At 39.8% G+C, this 24614-nt stretch overlaps 1 protein-coding gene across 3 annotated transcripts in view; it reads right to left on the reverse strand.

Annotated features, from left to right (window-relative positions):
* Window positions 1-24015, reverse strand: part of ESRRG (estrogen related receptor gamma) — a 442062-nt gene extending 418047 nt beyond the window's left edge. For 2 of the 3 annotated variants that reach the window (XM_021717735.1, XM_021717732.1), the window contains exon 1: window positions 23924-24013. The gene's annotated coding sequence lies outside the window, so the exon portion shown is untranslated. Of the gene's footprint in view, window positions 1-23923 lie in introns of all 3 variants that reach the window. The other variant, XM_008068383.2, reaches the window with a different exon arrangement.
* Between the last annotated feature and the right edge of the window lie 599 nt (window positions 24016-24614).

Here is a 24614-nt window from a genome sequence, read left to right on the forward strand (position 1 = left end):
ATATAAATGCTCACTATTTTCCCACTGTAATTTAAACACATCACTAGGAGGTGATTTTTCAAACCATTAGTGGCCCTATAATTTTCTAAAACTTTCAGCTTTTCTCAGAAGGAGCACTCCTATAAAATGTCTCAGTATGAAACAGGGCTTTGACCATGTAAACACGTCTAATTGTCAGCTGAAATTACAAAAAAAACCCCAGAATTGTATAAATTTCAAAAGTGCTCACTTAGCTAGAAGTGCTAATAGTTTGCTCTTGCATGTGGTACCCCTTGCTACCACCTCTGTCAAGCTAGGAAGGTGCCCGATCCCAGAGTTCCTGACACTTGGTGTAACTGTAGCAGTGGTGACCACATACAGGAGGTCTCCATCTCCTGTGTCCCAATGCAGTGAATCAGGCACCAGCCTCCATAGCCACTGCTTGCCTGGCAGATGTAAGAATTTGGTAGACAGGCAGGCAACAGGGAACATACCTTTCACCTCTTTCCTTACCCCATCCAGAAGTTCTAGGCTTTGAGAAAACGTTCATAAGTCAGGAGAGGTTTGTTTTTAAATGATTGTCTCCTAGAGCATTTTTCAAAGATCCAAATGGAAATGGAAGAAACTGGAGAGAGAACAGCACTAGTCACCAGTGTGTGCAAGAGTACCTACAAGATTTCCAAACTTCTCCCTCAAATTTCCATCAGTAAACATGGGAGGGTCCCCAGAATCTCTTCCATCTGCTCAGTTTCCTCGGGTGTGACTGCTGGAGACCGCCACGCCTCTTCACATAGCTGCCATCAGCGTCCTGTAGTTGCTAGTTACCCTGGAAGCTTCTGGTTCCCCACTGTGCTGGGCTACTTGAAGGCACAAGTAAATAAAGCAGGAAGGTCACCACTGCTCTGCTTCTGAAAGGTGCCCAGGAGCCCAGTTGCCTCTTACCCTCGCATCCTTGAAAACCTTCGAGAAAAACAACCGCACATTCCACGCTCTTTAAGAAGGTTGCAGATGGGGTTGAAGAAGAAGAGAGAAATTACTCTTTCAACACACATATTGCAGTACAAAATTAAATTAATCTACCATCCAACTCCAAACAGCCAATTACAGCTCTTTTTAAAACCCTGGAAATGTGTAGTCGATTACAAAGAGAAATCGAACTGCCATCATGGCACCACATACACAGGATGCAGGGGGGCATCTATTCAAAAGAGTATCCAAAAGAGGACTGGAAAAAGAACACTGCTAACTCATCCTGGCAATGCTGAGAAAGGAACCCAGGACTGGTTGTTTTAACAAATCAGGAGCCTGCAGTGTGGACCGGCAGTGCTGATGGTTTGACAATGTCCCTCTTTGCGCACTTTTCAACCACAAGCTTCCAAAGGCAATAGGCAGGGACAGAACCTTCGGTGGTGTGCAGGATGACCATTCACATCCAAACTCTGGGAGATCTTGTGAACTATTTGTCAGAGGAGGAAGATGGCTATTTTCCTTTCTATCATAGTTTTGAGAACTTCCAGTCATTTGTGATTCTCTCTTTCTCTACCGCTGTGTGTGTGCGCTTGCATGCATGCATGTGTGTGTGTGTACACGTGCCCACCCACGTTTCTCTCCCTTTCAGCCCCAATTCAAGCATTAACCTTTGATGTAACATTTTTGCTCCTCATCAGAATGGAAAGAATGAGCTTCAGAGAAGCAACTGAGTTGAGAGAATAAAAAAGATGACATCACTTCAAACGTGGACTTGCCAGAAAATTATCCTTTCAAGTGCTCCCCTGTGTTATCAGCCAGAAACCCTCAACTCTCCCTGACCACAGCACGCTGCCCCCGTTTCATACCTTTTGATCACCATTTGTTTCATGTCACCATTCATCACACCCCCCATGTGTGTGTGCGTGTGTTGAACTTGTGTACTTTTTAAAGTTCCTGTCAGTGTTCACTTTATAAACTCCCAGGTGAAAGAGAGGAATTCATTAGCATCAGCTATTAGTTTGATAATTCTAAATAAAGTCAATACAAACATTTACATGGCATCTGCCTAGGAAGAGGATCAGGAATGAGAATTTTTGAACACCTGCTCACATTCTTTCTGATACATGCACTGCAAGTACACATGGCAAGAAGGTCCTGGGGATAGGTCCTAGACCACTAGTTTGTAGTTTTTCCTCTCAAGTACAAACTAAAAAGCCTTCTAACTTTTTCTTTTTCAGAATTCATTCATGTCAGATGCAGATCTTTTTTAGAAGTGCTCAAATATCACTGGATTCCATTCCTCCGCTTCTCTCTCCATCTCATAAGCAAACACAGTGAGAAAAACACATATGTAAGAGTCAGAGTGCCCTGGGTTCAAATCCTACTCAGTCACTGTGTTTTTTTTTTTCTTTCCCATAAGAAGATTCAGAAGAGATGGTCTTCTTTTGCTATGTAACTAACTTCCTAAAACTCTATGGCTATCCACAACCATCACTTTATTTGCTCAGGAGTCTATAATCTAGGCTGGGCTCGGCTGGATTGTTCTTCTGTCCATCTTACTGATAGTCATGCATGCGGCTGCAGTCAGCCATCTGGTGGCTGGAAGCTGGGCTGAGCTGGGATGCATGGCTCGCTGGATTTTTCTCTCTCTTTCTCCCTGCTTCTGTAGTCTTAGGGTTTCTTCCTCTCTCCATGTCTTTCTACATGGTCTCAGCACATGGGTTTTTTCCCAGGAGGTTAATTAGACCATTTTTACCAGGTGACTCATGGCTTTAAAGACTACAAAAGTGAAAGCTGTCAGGCCTGCTTAACACTTAGGTCTGGAACTGGAATTATATAATTTTTGCCACAACTGTTGGTTGAAGTGAATCTAGGGTCAGCCCAGATTCAAGGGATGGTAACTGAGTATGAATACAGAAGACATGCTTCACTGGGAGCCGCCAGTGTAGCCAACTGCCACCATGTAGCAAATCACTGAATCTATGCAATTAGATATACCATTAGTTTCATTCATTAAAAGGAAAAATAATAATCTTATTTTATTGAGATCTAACAAACATGATAAACATAAAGTGGTTAGCACAGTGACTGGCACACAATAAAGGAAGTAGTCTCCTGTGTATCCCAAAGTACTTGAGTTTTTAATACCCAGAAATTTGTGAGTCCCTTTCTACCACTGTATACCCCTCTCTTAACAGTTCATGTTAGTCATCTTAGAAGTCATCTCAGTGCCTAGTACAGAGCCTGGTATTCAGCAAGCATTCTATAATACATGTTTGTTGATTATGTGATTTATTGAATTGGTACACTCTGTCTCCAATCACTCACTTCCACAACACTTGAACAGATTGAGCTGTTTCTCAAGAATTTCTTATTCACAAATTAAAAGTTATCAAATTCAATGTCATGAGCAATCACAGCAGTCTGGAGTTCATCTTCACCTCTTTTTAAATATAGTTTATATAGCAAATTCCCCAAAAATATTTTGCCAGATTTTCACTGCCTCAAATTTTAAAACTCAGGCACACTATAAGAAATATGTAATCCATATGTCTATGATTCATTTTTACCCAGTTCATTAAAATGCTGTTTTGGTATTAAATGTCAAAGTGCCTTTTATGTCTTTATTTATGAGCCCTTTAAAGTTGTTATTTTTAAATGATGCTAGAACATGTTTTGCCAAATTTAAAATCTACAAAGGCATTTGTAATTCTGTTCCAAACATCAACTTCTGGGACAGTTAATTTTGTTTACTCCTGGGGAAATTCCTGTTTTCAGATATCAACATTAAAGTTTACTTTAAATGCCCCAAATTCTCTAATTCTTTATTTTAAATGTACTAATGAGTGAAATCAGCCATATGTACACAGAATTTATAAAATCAATATGTGACCTGCCATCTCTTTCAAAGGAACACCTTACTGTCTCTGTCACCTCATTCTACCTCAATTCTATTCACTGACAGGAGGAAAATGAGCCTCGTATTTGTTATCTACTTGTAAGGGTAAAAACAAATGGCAAATTCTTCTTCTTTACAGCTCTGGATAGTGCAAGCTTCTCTACATAGATGCAATATATTCTCAGCTTACTCCTGACATTCAAACTTCATCAAATCCTCTCCCTGCCTTCTTCCTTGTCTAACTTTTCCATTATGACAGTGAAAATAAAGATAATAACAATATAAGGAAACTCCTCCATAACTGATTCTGTAATTAACTAATTGTACTTTGAATTAGAAAAATGTTTACTATAAAGCAAGATGTTAGCCAAAAATAAAAATAATCTATAAAAGTCATTATTATATCATTTAGAAAGCCCTAGAAAACCTGAAAGCCAGAGTAAGATTTGTGTGACCTTAGACACATCAATTAAACTCTGAACTTTAAATTATTAATCTATAAAATGAGAATAATGATGTCTATACTACTTGCATCACACACATGAATATCAAATGAATAATATAACATTTTATAAACTACAAACAATATTAATGATCCTACTTAAATATCTGGTATTAGCTGTTACATATTTTTATGCCAGTTTCAAATATAAACCGTTGTAAATTCACTTCCTTCTCTAATATGTCCCTTTCAGAGTAAAAGTATTTATATCTAGCCACTAAGGAATCTATGGGAAATTGCTTTGCCATGACTTTGAGACTCACAAATGTGAGGCCTTGCATGCCTATTTGCTCTGGTTCCATGCCTGCTCTTTCTCCTAGAGCAAAAGGTTTGCTCATTCCAAGTCACCTGCTGGACAAAGGATACTAGACTGTCCCTTCGTAGAGAAAATGCCATTCATATGGTACCGATACTTTTACATTCAATTTGTCAAAATGTTCATCATTTTAGGAATGTACTTCAGCGTTTGAAGTGAGTGACATCATATTTCAAAGGCTTTGGCAAGGAGACTAATCACACAGCTAGAACACCCAGACTTGGGCTAAAAAGCTGCTGTGAAATTTGAACACCAACCAGTATAAATACGTTGCTAGGTTAACAATGTTTTCTAGTAAGCAAGTTTACTTCTTCAATAATTATCAAAACATAATATATTCTTTTTACTCTTCTCTTAAAGAATGCAAAGGGAAAACAAACAAGCTATCACCATAGCTAGGCCCCTTCTCTAGATATCAGACAAGAGTCACTCACTTTCCACATCCAAATTAGTCTTGCATGGAGGAGAAATATCATGTTTCAATACCACCACAGAGCTGACCCAGGTGTTAATTTGAATTTTAAGCAGAACCAAGCTTTTGCTCAGGTCCGTCCCACCTGTCAGTGTATGGTAGTATAACAAGATAATTACTTCCTCTTATTTCAAAATGCCAGACAATCAAGTAAGAGTTCTATGGAAAACGAACAGAGCACCTGTATTAAATTTTATTCTAATAAGTCTAAGACTGAGTATCACTGGCATCTTGTTGTGTTATTCAGGGAAATGGTGGCAGATGCCACAGAAAGCCGACAAAAAGACAGACCTACAATATAAGAGAAAGTCGGAAATACACTGTAGGAAAGCGTGCAGGCAGCAAGATGAAATTGTATATCATTCATTCATGTAGCAGTGTTTCCTTCGCAGAAAGTACCAGGCTGAAATGCAACGTTATTTTGCAGAAAGAAAATAACAGTGCTGTGATTGTGCTACCAAACTGTTGTTTAATTAGTCTATCAAAATTCTAAAGATTTTAGATGTAAAGTCTTCTTTAAAAAGGCATGTCCAGAAACTAGTACTGACCTCAGCAAGGCATGACTCTTTCCTCACAAAAGAAATCATAATGACTTAAATATTTCAAATAGAATTGATCAAGATAATCAACATGGGTCAGAATTACACACAAGACCTAGGAAATTGAAAAGGCTAGTGGTGTGTGAGTGTGTGTGTGTATATTTGTCTATATGCACAGTTGTGTGCCTTCATGAGCATGGCCTTTTACATTCATTATAGGAATTAATTGAGAATATTTACTGATGCCTATTTACCTCTCAAGTTTGTCATGAAAGAAACAAGACAAAATAGAGCATTACTGATGTATAAAGATACCTATATCATTGTGTGGTTGTTTATATTATAAGATTTGGAAAATAAATTCCTGAGACAAATGAAATCTAAGGACAGTCCTCAATGACTATTTCAGTACAATGCTACATCACTTACTACACTGCTGCCTGTTCTAGCTACGGGGTTTCAGTATGACTGAACAGATAATTGGACATCTACCCAAAGATCTGTTCTGGACGTGGCAGAAGAGGTTAAGGGAAGAAGCTGCATGAAAGGTCACTATTACAAGCATCTCATTCCCTGCATATGTTGAAAGCATCTTAACGTCCAAAGTTATCAGTGCTGTGGAGGCAGCATGATGCCATGAGCGAGGCATGAAATTCAGGGTCGGGCAGCAGAACTAGATAGATTTAAATCCCAGGCCCAGCACTGCCTGCATATGTGACCTCAAGCAGTTTTACCCCATTTACAGATTTCACTATACTCTGCTGTCTCCTTTGGAAGCTGAACTTGATGCAAATGGTACCCGGAACGTTCCAATTACTACTATGACATTGAACCCAGATATTCAAATGGTATCATCTAAGAAATAAAGTTGACAAGATTTTTCCCATTTGAAGAAAGACATCACACAGACACCAGACCCACCTTTCATCGGAAGGCAGAGAGTAGCAGGAATGTTGAGGAACAAGACAGCGAGCTCTCTGGTTCTTAGTCACACGGAGACTTTTTACAAGTGCTTAACTGAACTTACTCTGCACTCCTTCTGTGTTCCATCAGTGAGATGAGAATAAGAATAACCAACACCCTGCCTCCTAGGGTGTGAAATGTAAGAGACATCATGGGACTCCTCTGCCTGAGACATCCAAGGATTTCCCATCTTCCCAAGGTCTTCCTATCGTATAGAGTAAAGGACAAACTCCTGATAATCAGCTGCAGACTCCTACAGACTGGACCTCTTATGAACTCTGACCTCCTCCTTTATGATTTTTTTTTTTTTTTTTGGGTCAGTATCTCACTCTGTCACCTAGGCTGTGGCACGATCACGGTTCACTGCTGCCTCAGCTTCGTGGGCTCAGGGGATCCTTCCACCTCTGCCTCCCAAGTAGCTGGAACTACAGGTGCGCAACACCATACTTGACTTTTTAAATTTTTTTTATAGAAACAGGTCTTGCTATGTTGCCCAGACTGGTCTCAAATTCCTGAGCTCAAGTGATTCTCCCATTCAGCCTCCCAAAGTGCTAGGATTAAAGGTGTGAGCCACCATGACTGGCCCTGACCTTCCCTATCTTGCCTGTGCTTCTACAATGCTCCAGGCATGATCCCTTCTGAGGGTGGTGATGTTTCTTAACTGTGCACTCTTCCCCAGATAGCCACATGGCTGCTCACTCACTTTCTTCAAGTCTCCATTCCAGTATCACCTGCTCAATGAGGCCTTCCTACTCACCTCATCTGGAATTGCTTCCCCTTTCTACTCCCTTGCTTTCTCTCCACTTCTCTTACCACCTTCTAACATAATGATTTTTTTGTTGTTGTTATTGCATTTATTGTCTCAACTCCTTTCATTGGGATAAATATGTCAGGAGGGAGGGATGTGTATAAGTTATATTCCCTACTGTACCTCCAAAGCAGAACCTGGTACTTGGGACTCCTCAATAAATATTTACAGGGTGAATACATTTGTTGTGAGGGATCAAATGGCATACTGTCTACAAAGCATAGCACCAGCACATGGTAAAACCTTTAGAAATGACAGCTGTTAGTTCTGGAGGGTGTATAACCATAGGGAGGATTATAATCTTTGGAATTATGGGTGGGTGTGTGCTGCTTTGGACCAGGCTAACCCTGGGTTGCCACTGGGAACTAGAAGGTGCTGATATATTATTGGATCTCTCTAGGACTCACTTCTTGGCCTTGGGCACAACAATTTCTGCATCTGTAAACAAATATAGTAATACCTACTCTCCAGGGGGAAGATAAGCTTAGGAAAGCTCCATTTGTCACTTGCTTTGCCATCATAGATGAAGTATCCACAGCATTATTTTAAGCATTTGATAAAATTTTAAAAATAATAGGAAAAACTGTAGTTTTTCCCATCTGATGATTTTTCTGCCTACTAAAGGCATCTATCAGTTAGCACTCCCACACCTTGCCTAAGAAGGTTTCAGCCACAACCTCTCTTTCTTTGGATTGCAGTTAAGCAATAATGAGGGAAAACCCAGTCTGAGACTTTCCTGGGGAAATCCGAGGATCAGGTTTGTCGGTTGGGGCAAGTCATTCTTTTCATTAGGGTAGGAAAACACAAAGAAGGATACAGTGCCGGTCGTCTGTTCATTAACTGGGTAGAATTACTGCAGCAAGAAGGTTAATAATTACACAAGTAATTAACACTTCCTTCATTTTCATACTCTAATCCTATAGTTGCAGGATTTCAACTTTGGTCCCAGAGTCCGAGGGAAGATGAGAGTAGAATGGCAATGAATCGGGTTGACTTTGGAGAGGGAGCTGGGAAATTAGGAGACAGCTCTGGGTTTCTAACCACTTTCTAATGAAGTACAACTACAACACATGAACATTACCAGTGAACACGCTGGTGGGTTTTTTTTTATTTTTTTCTTTAACAATTGCATGCTTTATGAGGCAGCAAGAGTCACCCTGTTGTGTGCCATACAGGTGTTTGACACCCCGATCTTCCCTAAGCCTCCACTTCCACCCCTGCACGCCTGTACACAGTATATTTGGTGTCACTGTTTATTAAAGATAACTAATGCCCTAAGTCTTTATTTACTTCTGTTTATTGCTATTTTAGCAAGAGTCACCAGAGAGCAGCTATGCTTCTGGTCCACTCGGGTTCTTTAATCACTGTTAGTAGGTAAAATCATCTGTGACAACTAATCCAAAAAGCAGATTATATTTATTTTGGCTACAGTGGCTTGCAATTCGTTAAAATCAACAAAGCCTTTTCATTAGCCCCCTGCTGATGTCCTAAAAACAGACATTTCAAGGGTCTCAAAGCACTGAGCTACACATATGCAGCCAAGCTAATTCTGACAGATTCTCAGTGCCATTCTTAACACAAAATCTTATTAAACTAACAAACAAGAAACAGAACCCCTCTGCTTTCATACAAAGGCTTAATTAACATGCCTAAACTCTAAAATCAAAATCATAGCTGCAAAGCTTCCTGAATGTGGAAACAAAACAAACACAGAGACTATGTCATTAGTTAAGCAAGATTTACCAAAAATTAGGACTTTTTCTGTTTTCCTTTTTTTTTAATAATGTGGGAAAGGATTAGAAATCAGAACCATGGTGCCCATTACTAAACAGTTCTGCATGGGCATTCTGGCCTCCAAAAGCTGGGATTGTGATTAACCAGACTATTGGTGGAGTCAGCAAATCTACTGAGCAGAGGATCAAGATCTTATTCCAGAGGTTGCCAGAGCTTGGATACTGTTGCATCATGTTTTAAAGACAATATCATTCCATCGACATTCCAGGTACCCTCTTCCTAAAACCCTCCCTCTTGCAACCATATTACTGCATCTTTTGGGCACATTGCTCCCCTCTGGCTGACCAGTGCAAAGAAGAAGGGTCCCTTTAACACTGAATTGGATTTTAGGACCCTATGTCAAAAATGGGGACGTTCCAGGGAAGATGCTCACAGCGGTGACTCAGCCATCACTGCGCACCAGGCAGTGGCCATAATTAATGAATGTATCAAAAGGTCTACTCAAGGAGCAAAGAAGGTAGACAATGATTTATGTTTACCTAAAGGGAAGATTATTTAGCTTTGCAAGAGCTTTCAGAATGAGGGAGACCAGAAATACCTTGAGATGGTGTGGTACTTCCCAAAACTGAAGAGAAATTCAAGAAGCAAGCAGACAGATCCAGAAATAAAGAGCAGGGGGAACAGACATAGGAAGATGTTTTATCCCCTGCATTTTCCCCTACATAGCACTGATGAGAAAGCTGCTATAATTTCTGTATCTTCGTGACTGCTATTGCAACAGAATTACTTGTTTGTCCCCCAGCATAATCCTGAACATTGTCAAGGATGATTACCAGATGATACTTCATGCAAGTCTCTATCCTAACATGCAGATTTCTACTGATTGACAGGGAGAGCCAAAAGCAGCCCTTGAGAGCTGTGGCTCGCTCAGTTCTTAAGTGCACAAGTGACAAGCGCATCAGGCTGCCTTTGAGACAGAAAGGTCCAGTTCATTTCCGCAAGGGCCTATGTCCAGCAGCCCTTTCTGCCAGTCCTTCAGCTTCTTCTGGTTCATCCCATAAGCAAAAGAGCTGTCTGTTAGAGCAGATAATAAAATCCAGCCTAGAAGGAAAATCCACATACAAAGCCTCTCTCAAATCAGAGTTTTGTCCACAGGGAAAAGTGAGCCACATCTGATATACAAGTTATCATTTTGCCACTCGATAATTAAAACTATTGTTGCCATGGCAATCCAAAGAGTGCTGCAAATACTCGAAAGGCTAATGTCATGGCTTTTTGTTGTTGTTGATAGAGTTTGCAGACCCAGCTTAGATTCATTTATGGCAGGACAGAAATGTGACTTGGGCAAACAGGGAAGACACATCGGGTAAGGTGAGAAAATCTCAAATTCCATTATGTACTCAAGATACTGTTTTCAATGGTGCCTTGTTCAATAGATAATAAAAGTACGCTGCCTTCCTTATGTATATTTACATCCAGCTGCTCTCCCCAGCACACCCCAAAGCTTCCTGGTTTTTTTCCCTGTCATCTACCACTATCTAGAGGATTATACTCAAGAAGATTTCCAGGTCATTAAAACAGGTCACTTTTCTGAGCCACCTTATCAGCCAAAAGCAACCACAGGCAGTTCTCATGCAGGGAAACAAAGAATTCACTTGGTTTTGTGACTTAAACAGGATGGCTAAACAGTCTTTATTATTGTTGTCATACAAAACATGTTGAGACAAGCAAGACAGCAGCGGTTGCCCTAAGGAATATTTTAACTTTTTACCTTCTAAGGCTATTCTCAAATAAAAAAGAACATGCCCCTGAATTTTTTGTTGTTGTTGGGGGCTGTGTGTGTGTGTGTGTGTGTGTGTGTGTGTGTGTGTGTATGTGTGTGTGTGTTTTAATATACTCCCTTTTTTCCTGGTTGGTTCAAAGTGGGCCTACTGTTCAATGTTCTATGATCCCCTCAGGACAAAACAATCTAAATCAAGCAAGAAGAAAAGGCCATACAAACAACTCCACACCCCCTTAGACAACCCTAAAATCCGGTAGACCTCGGCTAGCAAAAAGCCAGACTAAATGGACCCGTGTTTCCCAGACTTGTCAGGAAGAGACACCTTGGGCACTTGTTAGAAACACAGATACCAGGCCCCCTACCCTGAAGGCTCTGCTTCAGCTGGTGTGGACACATCTGGGAAATATGGGCATAGATGAACGTGACCAGGTGTTCTAAGGAACTTACCACATGTTCACAACTGAGTCAAAAATTAAATCCAGAGTCCAAGAGTCTGAGGAGACAGAGGGCTTGTTCTCTGCTACCCAATCAGGTACTTCAGATCAGTCAACTCCCCTCCCAGGAAAACTGAGAACACCCTTGGAAATAATTGCTCTATGTTGTGCTATGGGGCTCTTAACACAGGACATGTGAATCCACTAAATCCAAAGACCAAATATTTTGGTAACAGTTATTTGGGAGAGGAGAGGAGGGGAAGTTATGCTTATTTTTTAAATTTTACTTTTCAACTATAAAGAATAGGGAAGAAACTAGCCACATAAAACTCAGAAAAATGAACTGGTTAGTGTGTGTGTGTGTGTGTGTGTGTGTGTGTTTTAGTCTGAGAGGAACATTATGCTCACAGCCATAGTTTAGAGATACAAAAAAAAAAAGAGTATAATGTTTCACTTAATGCCGGGGACAGTAGCTCAAGATGTTGAAAGAAGCAGATAATATTTCCCCTGGGGAATCTGAAGGTAGCAGTGTAGGTGACAAAAAAGCCTGGAGGATTGAGGTAGAGAAGGGAGCTTTCATCTGGTCAAATGAGTAGCTGAAGTGCAGGGTAGAATACTGAATGCTGAATACAGCATGCAGCTTGCTGTCACTAAACTAGCTCCCCCTGCACGAAGAATAGCTCAACACAGCCCCAATTACTATGTTTCATGGACACTCTGTCTCACTGGAATACAACTTGTTGGGGGATTAGTGTCTAGAGAGAAATTCTCATATAAGCTTTTATTAAAAGACTAGATGCTTAGAAATGGCAACTGCTTCTTTTAAATTCCAAAAGTCATCTGAACCATAACCCAATAGTTCTGCCACTTGATAACTGAATAAAATCTAATATGGTTCTTGAAATTTTATAGACACTCCTCTCTTTCTAAGTACATGAATAGTGTATATACACTCTTCAAAGACTCGATTTTTCTCTTTTGTAGCAAAATGGCAAGAGCCTATGGGAGTGCGGTGCCTGGGGCAATGTTTCTTTTTTGCTTGGAAGCCACCTGCTAATCACCTGCAAGTAATAACAGACTACAAGGGAGGCAGCCCAAAGACAGCCCCTCACCACCCTGAAGGGCAAGGGTTAAGTAGAAACAAAGTGAGGGAGGTTTTCTCGGCCTGAGGGAGCTCTGCAAAGTGACCAGTGAGAATTCCCCCAAGGACAGATTCAAGGGACTGAGGAGCAGCAGTTAAAGATCAGAGGCAACTTGAAATGGGCCAACAGGCGGAACTTCTGAAGCAGAAAGAAAAAAAATAATAATACTTCCAAAAAGGTATCACAATCTAAGAGCTAGCAATATCTTGGGAAGTTTCTTGCTGTGCCCTTAGGCTGAGAGGTTGCACTTGATGGGTATGGCACGCAATGGGCCCTTCTCAGCAGACTGAGAGATTTCTCTCAGAAACATGGTGCTCTTTCACTCCAAGGAAGGGCCAGTGCCAAGCGGGATACTGGCACTGCGAGACTGTGAGACGGGGCCGCTGGATCATTAAGGAGAACACTGGCTTCACACAGGATGCAACAAAACCTGGCTATTCCTACTGGTGTACTTTAGCCCAAGAGAACTTAGAGCAGACAATTCAAAGGGCATTAAAGGCTTAGAAAACTGTAGCTAAGAAGTTGTTAAGGGAAAAGAGTTTAATCCAGTTCCAATCTTTAACTGAGAAAGAATTCAGCACGTGAGGGATTTTCATGGGGTGAGTTTCAATAATTCTTTCCCAGCTACTGAAAAGACAATAAGAAGAAAAGGGCCCAAACTAGTCCAGCTGAAAAGAGGAAAGTCTTGAACACGAAGGATGGGTACCTAATGTCGAACCCTCTTTCTCTGTACTGTTATTTCCTGTAGAGTAGATATTCGTCAATTTCATCATGCCGAGAGCTCTTTCTGCATGACATGTGCAGAATGGCTTTGAAGTAAGACTTGATTGACTCTTCCTCCATTGTTACATCCTTCCTCTGGTGGATACTGATGAGAAAGTGACCAGACTTCCCTTCAGTCTCCACCTTTTTCTCACCTCTTTCTCTCAGTGTCTCCTCTCAGATAATGTCTCACTTTTTCCTGCCCCATCCCATCCATCCCACTCCTCCATTTCCAAAACAAAAAAAGGGAAAAGATGAGTGCCTCTCAACCTCATTTCTCAATATTTATTATTATTTGAAATTCATGACATCCAACTCCATTGCCTTCTTCATGTCAAGGCTGCCATGGCCCAATCAGACCATTTCTTCTTCTCTCTGTGAAAGTCTCCATGTCCCTGGACATTTTTTATGACTTTACCAAGCACATGGATGATTCCTTAATCTACCCTTTCCTCCCATGCTGGAACCTACTAGCTGCAGTGCTGCTGATCGTACAGTTTACTAATTGCAGGATGTATTATGTGTTTTAGGATTTAAACTATGGACCATCTGTCCATTGACGAATGAATGGAAAAGCAAAATGTGGTATATACAAACTGGAATATCATTCAGTCTTAAAAAAACAGTAGAGCTGGGCACAGTGGCTCATGCCTATAATCCAAACACGTTGGGAGGCAGAGGCAAGAGGATTGCCTGAGCTCAGGGGTTCAAGACTTGCCTGGGCAACTTGGTGAGACCTCATCTTCACAATAAACCAAACAATTAACTAGGAGTAGTAGTGTGCACCTGTAACCCCAGCTACTTGGAAGACTGAGGCAGAAGGATGGCCTGAGTCCAGGAGCTCAAGGCTGCAGTAGCTATGATCTTGCCACCGCATTCTAGCCTGGATGACAGGAGACTTTGACTCAAATACAAACAAACAAAAAAAAAAGAGTAGGGATCTGATACAAGCTATAACATGAATAAATCTTGAAGACATTATACTGAGTGAAATAAACCAAATACAAAAGGATAGATATTGTACAATTTCATTTACATGAGGTACCTAGAGTATTCAAGTTCATAGTACAGAAAGTAAAATGGTAGATGACAGGGGCTGGGGGGAAGAGGAAATGGGGAGTTATTGTTGAATAAGTACAGGGTGTCAATTTGACATGATGAAAAAAGTTTAGAGATGGATGGTGCACAACAATGTGAAGTACATGTGAAACATGTACTTAATGCAACTGACCTATACCATTGCTGTACACTTAGCAATGGTAGATGTGGCATTTTCTTACCTCAGTAAAAATATAGGAAAAAAAACCCACATGGGTCCCCCAAATCTGCATGTGAACGTTCAAGTGACACCTCACTCAAGCTTGAATGTTTTAGAGGAAGTCTGCCAAACTCTGTCAACAGTTGATGGTGAAAGTTTGTCATTTAAATTTATGTTTCTTCCTTTCTTTCTTTACTTACTCAAGAAATATTTATTGGGCAACTACTCCATGATGGTAATAGTACTAGAAGTTGGAACTCAATAGAATTCACAATCTAGAAGAGAAAAAAGATTGTCAAGAAGGAAGTATATGTCCCATAAAAATTAAGAAACAGAAAATAAGTGTTTGGAAGCATGTAAGGAAGACCTGACCCAATACACGTGAGGAAGGGAGGTAGTGTTTTGAGAAACAATATGTCTTCAGCTGAGACCTAAAATCTGAACAGGAGTTAGGCAAAAAAAAGGAAAACATAGAAGAAAATGTCAGAGAGAATAGTATGTTTGAATGAGAAAGAATGTAATGCTTAGGGTATCACAGGTTGTTTGGCTTGACTGGAATGTGGGAGAGCAAAGAAGCATGTGATCAGTCCTGAAAGGTGGGCAGAGGGCAGACCATGGGGAACTGGTCTGCCTGGAAGATGACATTAAGCCTTTTAGACTTCTTGTCCTAAATGCCAAAAGAGAATATTGGGCTAGATCCCATGCTTTGCGATGCTATTCTTCTGTAAAGATCCCTTTCCAAGCAAACTGCCTTGTCAGCTATGCCATCATCCTCCTAAGGTGCTCACAGATACTGTACCTGATTTCTATCCCCACCCCACCCCCACACATCCCCACACATCCCCAACACCCATACCACATCACTCTGACCACACACATTGTTAAGCATCACTTGTTTCACATCTTTCCTCTCTGAGACCAGGAGGAACACAGGAACACCCTCACCACTGTCCTCACTTCACACACATTCTGCCAAGTTGATTACGTAATCTTCCTTTCTGACTCATATCCTCTCTGAAGAACCTTTCTGTGACTCACTTCTCCCTTTTCACATACATCCTTCTTTTTCTCTTGCATCTTTAATCTCCCTTCTAACCTCTTTCCTTCTGCTTCAGATATTCTCGGTCTCTTCTGTATCCATATTGCTTTTTGGTCCTCAAGTGCAAAGGAAGACGTGAACGTGGCTTATTATCAATTCATTTTGTCTGATGTCAACTTTGCCCTCTACCATGAATACCAGGTGATCCATTTATTCATCCCCTGAGCATTCCCAGGCCCATTTTCTTCTGAGGTTTACTTAGAATTACTCTTTCCTCAAGTTCCAACTGCGGATTTTCAGGGAATCACTTTACAGTCTGTTTATTCTATGAGCATCCCATCTGTCCTTGCCTCTGCTGTCCATGGGTCTGTTTCTAGAGAAGAGTTCAGTCTTCCAGTCTTTATTAGGGAGACAAGACTTCACTGTGTTAAAGATCTGGGAACTGCCAAGAAGTGTAAGGCATAGCTCTTATCCTTCCAGAAGTTTCAATCTAGTTAAGAACATGTAAGAGTATAGCACTATAATGCATGACTGTTTTAAGATGAATCTTAAATGGTAACAGCATGCACTTCAACATCTGGGTTTCTTATAGCTGAAGAGGTCAGGAAAGGCTGCAAGAAGGTGACATTTAGGCTGAGCCTTGAAGGATGAGTGGAATTCCAGTCAGCCTTACAAAGGTTGGTGAAGAAGGGCCCAAATATGTGGAACTGCAAATGGGAAGTGCACAGGTGGAACACAGAAGATCCTCAATTATTATGTTTTTTAAAGGAGGGCCTAAAAAGGTAGAACTGCAAATGGGAAGCATGCTGGTGGAACACACAAGGTCCCTCAGTGATTATGTTTTTTAAAGTGAAGAACAGAAACTAGAAATAGGTGATGGGTTAATGTTGTGGAGAACTTAATTGCCAAACGAGGACCGATCACACTACAGATAATGGAAACCCATATGACTTTTGTGAGGAAAACTGATATGTTAAGAGATAAGGTGGTATGATCTGCAGTGAGGTTTGAAAGTTGAGAGACTGAAGGCCAAGTTCAGTTAGGGGGCAATTGTCACCAACTGGCCCCAAAGCAACTAGAGGAAGGTTGTGCGGATATTAAAGATGACATGCACATTCCTCCTAATTCTCAAATAAGGATCCGTGTCCCTTTTCATCCCATTCCTAATAATTTTGGGGGAGAGATGTTTCTCACCCTTGTTGACTTCTTATTTAGCTTTCCAAATCTCATTCTCTGAGTTTTCTTTTTCTTCAGCTTAACATACCTTTCTCTGGTCATAAAAGTCAGAGAATACCTATTATTTGTGGAAAAGAGAAAAATTCATTAAAATAGTTCTACCCTCATTAAAAATGCTTTCCCTTGACTCAACTTGCAAAACTGCTCCTTTCTGGCTCTGGAAAACATAGTGACTTTTTCAACGTTTTCAAGTCTCCTTGGCTTGCTATTTCTTTCAACTGGAAATTCTCCCCGCCCCTGCTGCCCCAGTCTCAGAGGTTCACCTCAGATGTCAGCTCTCAGGAGGCCCAGCAGCACTCCTCTGCCTACCACCAGAATGATCCAAGTGCCTTCCTCCAGGTTCTGTTGGAAAACTGGGGATCCCCAGTTAGAGCACTAACCATCACAAAAGCAGAAATTCCTACTTTCTGTAGCCATCTCCCCAACTCATCTCTGAGCTGTGGGAAGCAAGGATTATGTTGAAAAAACATAGAAAGAAATTAGAATAAAATAAATACTATTTTCTTTCTTTCAAGAGAGAAGCCAATCTAATCAAGCCAGAAAAATAAGAAACCACACACACACACACAAATTAAACACATTTGACTGCTTCTCTGTGGTGAAAGATAATCCAAACCAAAATTAAAAGATAAAAATAGGGATGGTGTGGTGGCTCATGCCTGTAATCCCAGTACTTTGGGAGGCTAAGGCAAAAGGATTGCCAGAATCCAGGAGTTCAAGACCAGCCCAGGAAACTTGGCGAGACCTCATTTCTACAATAAATCAAAAAATTAGCTGGCATGATGGTAATGTGCCTGCAGTTGCAGCTACTTGGAAGGCTGAGGTGGAAGGGTCACCTGAGCCCTGCAAGTCAAGGTTGTGATGGCCATGACCTGCCATTATACTCCACCCTGGATGACAGAGTGAGACTCTGGGTCATAAAAAAAAAAAAAAAGGTAAAAATAAAACAGAGAAACATTTTTATAACACATTTAGAAAAAATAGGTTAATAGTGTTAGTATGCAAGAGGTTTCAATAAGTAAGAAAAATGACAAATATTTCAATAGAAAAAAATTAGCAAGGCATATATATACATGTGAATACATGTATAAAAGATATAAAACTATAAAATATGTTCAGCTTCATTAATAATTTTTAAGTTACAAATTGAAATAAGATACTACTTCCTAATAATAAATTGGGAAAAGAATGTTAAAGTCTGATAGAACCACGGCTAACTAGGAATTGGGCCCTCCCACAATGTTGGTGGAAGTGTTAACTTATACAGTTGTTTTAAGGATCCACTGGCAGTTTCTTATAAAATTGAAAATATAGATACACGTTGGCTCAGCAATCCTACTTTAGGTAGCTATTCTACAGAAACAAGAGCACAAGACTAAAAAAATTTCCTGCATTCAAATTGCAGCTCCTCTACTTGGCCAAAGATCTTAAATTCTCTGTATCTAAACCTCTCCATCTCTGAAATGGCATAATAGCAACCATCTTTGAGGTCTGTGTACAAGATAAAATGATTTATTATATTTCAAGCACTTAAAAAGAATGGAGCACATAGAAAATATTATAGAAGTGTCATTCTATTTACTAAATTTTCTATACAGAACATATGTTTTAATAATAATAATAATAATAATTTAAGGAAAGACAATGGCTTCCAATTATTTTTAAATCAACTATAAACCATTGCCTAATGCAATGAGATGGAGCCATTTCCCTAAACTAACCCTACTTTCTGATGGTTTTCCATATACTTTCCAATTCTCCAGTCCCACCTCAACTCCTACCATACTTGTCTGGTAAATTTTAAGAACTGGCTCTCAAATGAAGAAAGTCCCAGTTTTTAGCATTTGTCAATTCTGTCGTATTAATACTACCACTATGGTATATTTCAACTACCAACATGACATTATGGAACCCGGAGCTGGTAGGAAGACCGCAGCAGGGCACCATTATATACAATGTCCACCATTCAAATGCAATATAGACATACCTCAGGAGCCCAGAGAGGACCAAATTGTGGTGGAAAATAATAACTAAAGAATGATGAGTTTGGAGTATTTATTACTTTTGTTTTTAATAGAACTGATTCGTGTAAGTTTATATCATTTCCTTTCTTTTTGAGTCAGAGTCTTACTCTGTCACCCAGGCTGGAGTGCAGTCACAGCTACCACAGCCTCGACCTCCTGGGCTCAGGTGACCCTTCTGCCTAAGCTTTCCAAGTAGCTGAGACTACAGGCGTATGCCACAACACCCGGCTAATTTTTTTGATTTATTATAGAGACAAGGTCTCACCGAGTTGCCCAGGCTGGACTCAAACTCCTGTACTCAGGCAATCCTCTCGCCTCTACCTCTCAAAGTACTAGGACTACAGTTGTGAGCTACTGGACCCAATCATATCATTTCATTTTTAATAATATTAAGTTAAAACTCACGAAGTTCCTAGAAATTTAGTAATCAGTTCTCTTGGTACAGTAGACTCTGGTGCACCACTGAATTCTGTACTCTTCTTCCTCGATCACATTCTCCCTTGGACTCCAGCTTTACCTCCCCACTGTATTGGTTTCCTTCTATCTACTGGTCGCTGGCCTACTGACCCTACAATGCCTTCTTGTGGGATGACAGTACTCCACTGATCCCTCCCTTGCCCAATTCTGCCAGCATTTTTGGAGAATACTATACAGTTAGCACCTTAGTATGCATATTTTATTACCCTTGCCACTGATTGTTTTGTGTAGTATCATTTCTCCCAACTTCAGATTAGATTGTACTTGTTTTAAACAGCTGGTTATTAACTGAGGAAAAGGGTGGGAGGAGTGTATATTTGAGGCTCATTTGATATTTCACTGCCAATGTCTATCGCACTTAGGTTAGAGAACCACTATTTTATACATTACAAATATTAGCACAATAAATGTCTGGCACATAGTAAGCACTCCGTATTACTTGTAAATTGAAGAGATAAGATATTTTAATGGAAAATCTAGAACTCAATTTAGTAATTAGCTAAAAGTGTGATTCCTTGTCTATGTAGGTGAAGTAACATAGGAAAAAACAAACTGTTTTCCTACTTTTTCATCAACACAGAAGACTCCTGGGTTCAGATGTGTGAGTTTGACTTTTTTTTTTTTCACCACACATAAACTCTTCAGTGGTCACCAGTTGGATGTCCTACAATTTAACTCAATTCTGACCCTGTCCACCTGGAGATAGCATCAGCACCCACAGATTAAGGGTTCAGTCCCACAAGACTGCCCCCTACTTTGATACCAGTGAAAAGTTGGAGGCTGTCCACAATTTGTTCTGAGCTGGGTACTAAAAATGGGAGATTTCCACGACCCTCTTCTTGGGTTTGATTAATTTGCTAGAGCAGCTCACAGAACTCAGGGCAACACTTTTACCGGTTTATGATATCAGTAATGGATATTACAAAGGATATCAGTGAACAGTCAGATGAAGAGGTACATAGAGCAAGGCATGTGGGAAGGGGCATGGAGCTTCCATGCCCTCTATGAGCACAACACCTTCCCAGGATCTCCCCAGGGTTCAGCAATCCCGAAGATTTCGGAACTCCAAATTTCAGGAATTTTTTATGGAAGCTTCACCCCATAGTCATGGTCAATTATTAACTCAATATTCAGCTCATCTCCTCTTCCTGGAAAATGAGGGGTGAGGCTGAAAGCGCCAAGCTTCTGATCATGACTTGGTCTTTATGGTGCCCAGTGGCCATCCAGAAGTTTACCCAGAGGGGCCTCACTAGAACAAAAGACACTCCTCTCACATAGGAAATCCCGGGGGGATTAGGAGCTCTGTGGTCAGAGATCAAATATATATTTCTTATTATGAATCACAGCTTCATAGTAGGCTTTTGGTTTTTTGTAGCATATGTCAGTGATATATAATCATGGTAGTTGTATTAAGGTGAGGAAACAGGTTAACATGTCAGGATATCATTCTTATAAAAGAATAAATGAGCATCTTCCCCCAGGGATCTAATTTGCAAACTCATTAACCCTTAAGAGGATAAAGTGGTTGATGACTTTATTAATGAAATGGTGAAGATGCCCATTTGAAGGATCCCACTGTCACATTCTTAGAGACCTTGGGAATGTGTAAACACACACACACATACACACTCATAAACAGAAATATAAATATATATGGCCAGATCATATATTTATTTAACATAATTTTAGACTCCAAGTGTGATGACTATGAACTAACTTCATTAAAAATAATAGTATTTAGAGATCAAATTGTTTTACTCCTACTTACTGGGAAATAACATCATAATGAATGTGTCTCTCATATAGCTCAAGAAAAAGGAACAAAGAAGAAAAACAGTAAGAGAAAGCTAATGGCCTTTATGTTCCATGGAAATTTTGGCTTATACTAAGACAGTCAAAGATAAGCATCAGTGGTAAGTCACATAACATATATTTTGTAATTAAAATTGCCATGTCATATCCTTTCTGAAATCAGAAGAGGAATTTCATATTATAATTTGTTCACATCTATTCACATTCCCCGGGCGCACACTCGGTGGCAGAAGTTTATTGAGAGGCATTCTCTAGCCATCCTGAAACATCATCCACCTTGAGATTAGCCACACTTATAAATCCAAGAGTTGTATGAGTCGGTCTTTCCCTTTTAATTAGTACTTAGATATATTTGCCCCCAAGAAAGAAGGACATTTTTTAGGCAACTGTTTAGTTAAAAACAAAAAAAGTCCTCAAATTTTGGCTCCACTTAAACTTTCTGCTTATTCTCAGTCATAAATAAATGGCATTGACAAAGATATTAAAGATGGAAACAAAAATAGTCAGGAAGGACAGAAAAAAGATTGCCATGATATTCTGTCTCCATTTGCCAAAAAGGTATTAAAATACCAACGGCATAAAAATAGATTTGAACAATTTTTTTCAAGGTAGGTGGTAACTACTCCCAGACTTTATAAGATGGGTATCCTAAAGGTTTCATTGATTAGTTGATAAGTTTTCCAGTGAATGATTAGTCAATTAGTCAGAAAGGTTTGAATTAGTTACTAGAACTCGGTCTCGCATGAATCAAATGCGGGGAGCATTCGCTCTCCCACCCTCTGTGACAGATGATATCTGTTTTCTCCTGTGAGTTTGAATTTAAGAGCCACTGAAGCTCAGCAACAGTATATTCTGGCTCAAATGAGCTGAAAATTGCATTCAATTTGAATTTCAAAAATGGAGGGGAGGAAGGGGGGAAAAAAAAGCCTCAGCACCCATCAAGTGTCTACACTTTTCAACTACTTCCTGCTGCTTAGTCGCATTCTGCCAGGCTGGGGACCTGAAACCCAGGATATGTTGCAGGGGAAAGAGCATCGCTGGATTCCTGCCCAGTCTAAGTTTAAAAATAAACTTTTTATAGTCAGGATCAAAGCAAACCTCACTTTTACGCACATGCATAATGCAGAATGTGACCCACCAAAGAAATAGATTTACCTTTTACAGACTGAAAATGGCCTGCTTTTTTTTTTCTCTCCCAATGTACTCTGGAGGTGAGAGAGGTAAAGGTATTTTCTCTGGGAAACTCCAGAAAAGCAAATTCTTTCTAAATTAAAATTAATTCCTATTCAGCTCATTTAAGACCCTCATACCTTGTTGCTTGATTTTTCCTTCCATTCACCTGCCACACATTACAAAGTAGATGTGTTCTTGAAAAGCTGCGCAAGTGGTCATTGATTTTTCAAATCAAATCATATTTTAAATGCTCTAAGAGAGTTGGTTATTTAAAGGAATCTTGTGATAAATTATTTTATAAAGTCAAGCTATTTTTGGTGTGCAAATAATTGCCCCTTCATGCAATGGCACAGTAAGCACGAATTTGAAGCACATCGAAGTTTTCTTAAAGCAGGGCACACCTGTAGTCTATAAGAAGTAGATTCAATTACCACCAATATTTAAAACTAAACTGAGGCTACACAAAACAACAGATGATATCCCAGAATCATGTAACTGAATGATTTGGGGCCAGAACTCCATTTTATGACAGTTAGAGCTGAGGAGCAAAGAGAACACAAAATTCATTCCAATTCACTTCAAACATGGAAACATATTCTCCCACTGACTAAATTATTCTCAATTTGCAAATTAAGCAACTTGGGTGCCATGAAAAAGGTAATTCAACTTCTGAAGTGCCATTTTCCACACTGAAGCAGGAATTTGCTGAATGCTGCTCAGAAATCTGCCTAACTCCAGAGGGTTCAGTAGCAAGCACAACTGAGAAGCATCATCTGAAGAGTGTGCACAGATTCCTGCGTGCCTATTCTGTGCTGGACACTGCAGCAGGAACTCAGGCAACCAATGGATCACCGATCCTGCTTTATAGAAGGTAGTGGCTTTTCCTGAAAGACAAACTCAGATAGGAGTATGGTGGAGAACAGACACTCTCCACTGAAGAAACCCTCCATCCTATGATCCTCATATGACAGTCATTACAACAGAGTTCATGGATTCAAGTGAAGGACCTGGGTCTGGGAGATCAATCAAGTAACTGATGGTAATCTGGAAAAGTAATTTTCTTTGAAAAATGAAGTCGACTCAAACTCTAGATATCTCTGGAAAGAATTGGGTATTCAATTGGTAACTAGAGCAAACCAAGAATTTTGAGTGAGCTCACAGAAGGTAGAATTAGAAAGAGCAGGCTTGCTAGCTTAAGCACAGGACAAGATGTAAAGAAAAGTAGTATTTTATTTCATATGATCACCAAAGACAAGAATTAAGCAATAGTCTGACCCTGACAGACATGGCATACTGGTCAATATAATGTATCAACAGAAACAAGGGAAAAACCTTTCAAAATGACCCACATGATCACTGCAACACAGACTCAATGAAGTCCAATTTGTCAGAATATCCCACAAATTAAAATGATGTTTTTTCATTTTAAAAGACAGAATGAGGAAAATATTTGATGTTACTAATAAAATACTTGCCAGCACCACACTCATAGTCGAAGATGTCAAGTGGTCACTTAACCCTCTAATGTGTATCACGTGGCATTATGTTATATAGATTTTAAAAGACCACTAATGTCTCCTAATCTTGTAGGGAACAGCTTACCTTTCAAACTGCGACAATGTTAGCGTAGGATTTTTTCCTTACATCTTCATAATTTAATATTGTTTCATTGATGAACCAGTAAATTGTCAGCTCTATTCATTTATGTGACGTGAGCAAGGATCCAACCCAAAAAAGGAAAAAAAAAAAAAGGAAGGTCAATTTTCTTGGCTGCTGCATTTAATAAAATCTCCCAGGCAATAGAGTTAAGCACACGTTAATAGCTATGACTTAGTATGATCTGCCTTTAGCAAGTCTTTGATTTTCCTATATATATATATACTCGGGGCTGTATTACCACTCAAACGAAGGTACAGTCCCCATTTCTTATTTTAAGTTTTCTTCCTTCTCAACTTTATCAGATTTATTAATCTTCTGCTTCTCTCTTTATTTATGGTAAATACTCTGGTTGGTTTTCCATTATAACACCCATTTATAACTCAGAAAAAAAATTCTTCCAAGACCAAGGGACTTCCTACTTATTTCATATTTGTCAAAATATATGCATTTCTCCAAATATGAAGGCATTGGTCCTTATATATTTCTCTCATCTTCAGAAAAGACACAAGCAGGTAGAGAAGCACAAGTTTTCTAACAGGAAAAACTTAAAGCTTCTATTTGAAATAATACAACATTGGGTTTTAACCAAGCATGCACTAATGCTGTTTTAGGTAGATGTCTATCAAGAAAAGCT

This window comes from Carlito syrichta, unplaced genomic scaffold (genome assembly GCF_000164805.1).
Source record: "Carlito syrichta isolate Samal-C Ts95f unplaced genomic scaffold, Tarsius_syrichta-2.0.1 Scaffold310619, whole genome shotgun sequence".
Lineage (NCBI taxonomy): Eukaryota > Metazoa > Chordata > Mammalia > Primates > Tarsiidae > Carlito > Carlito syrichta.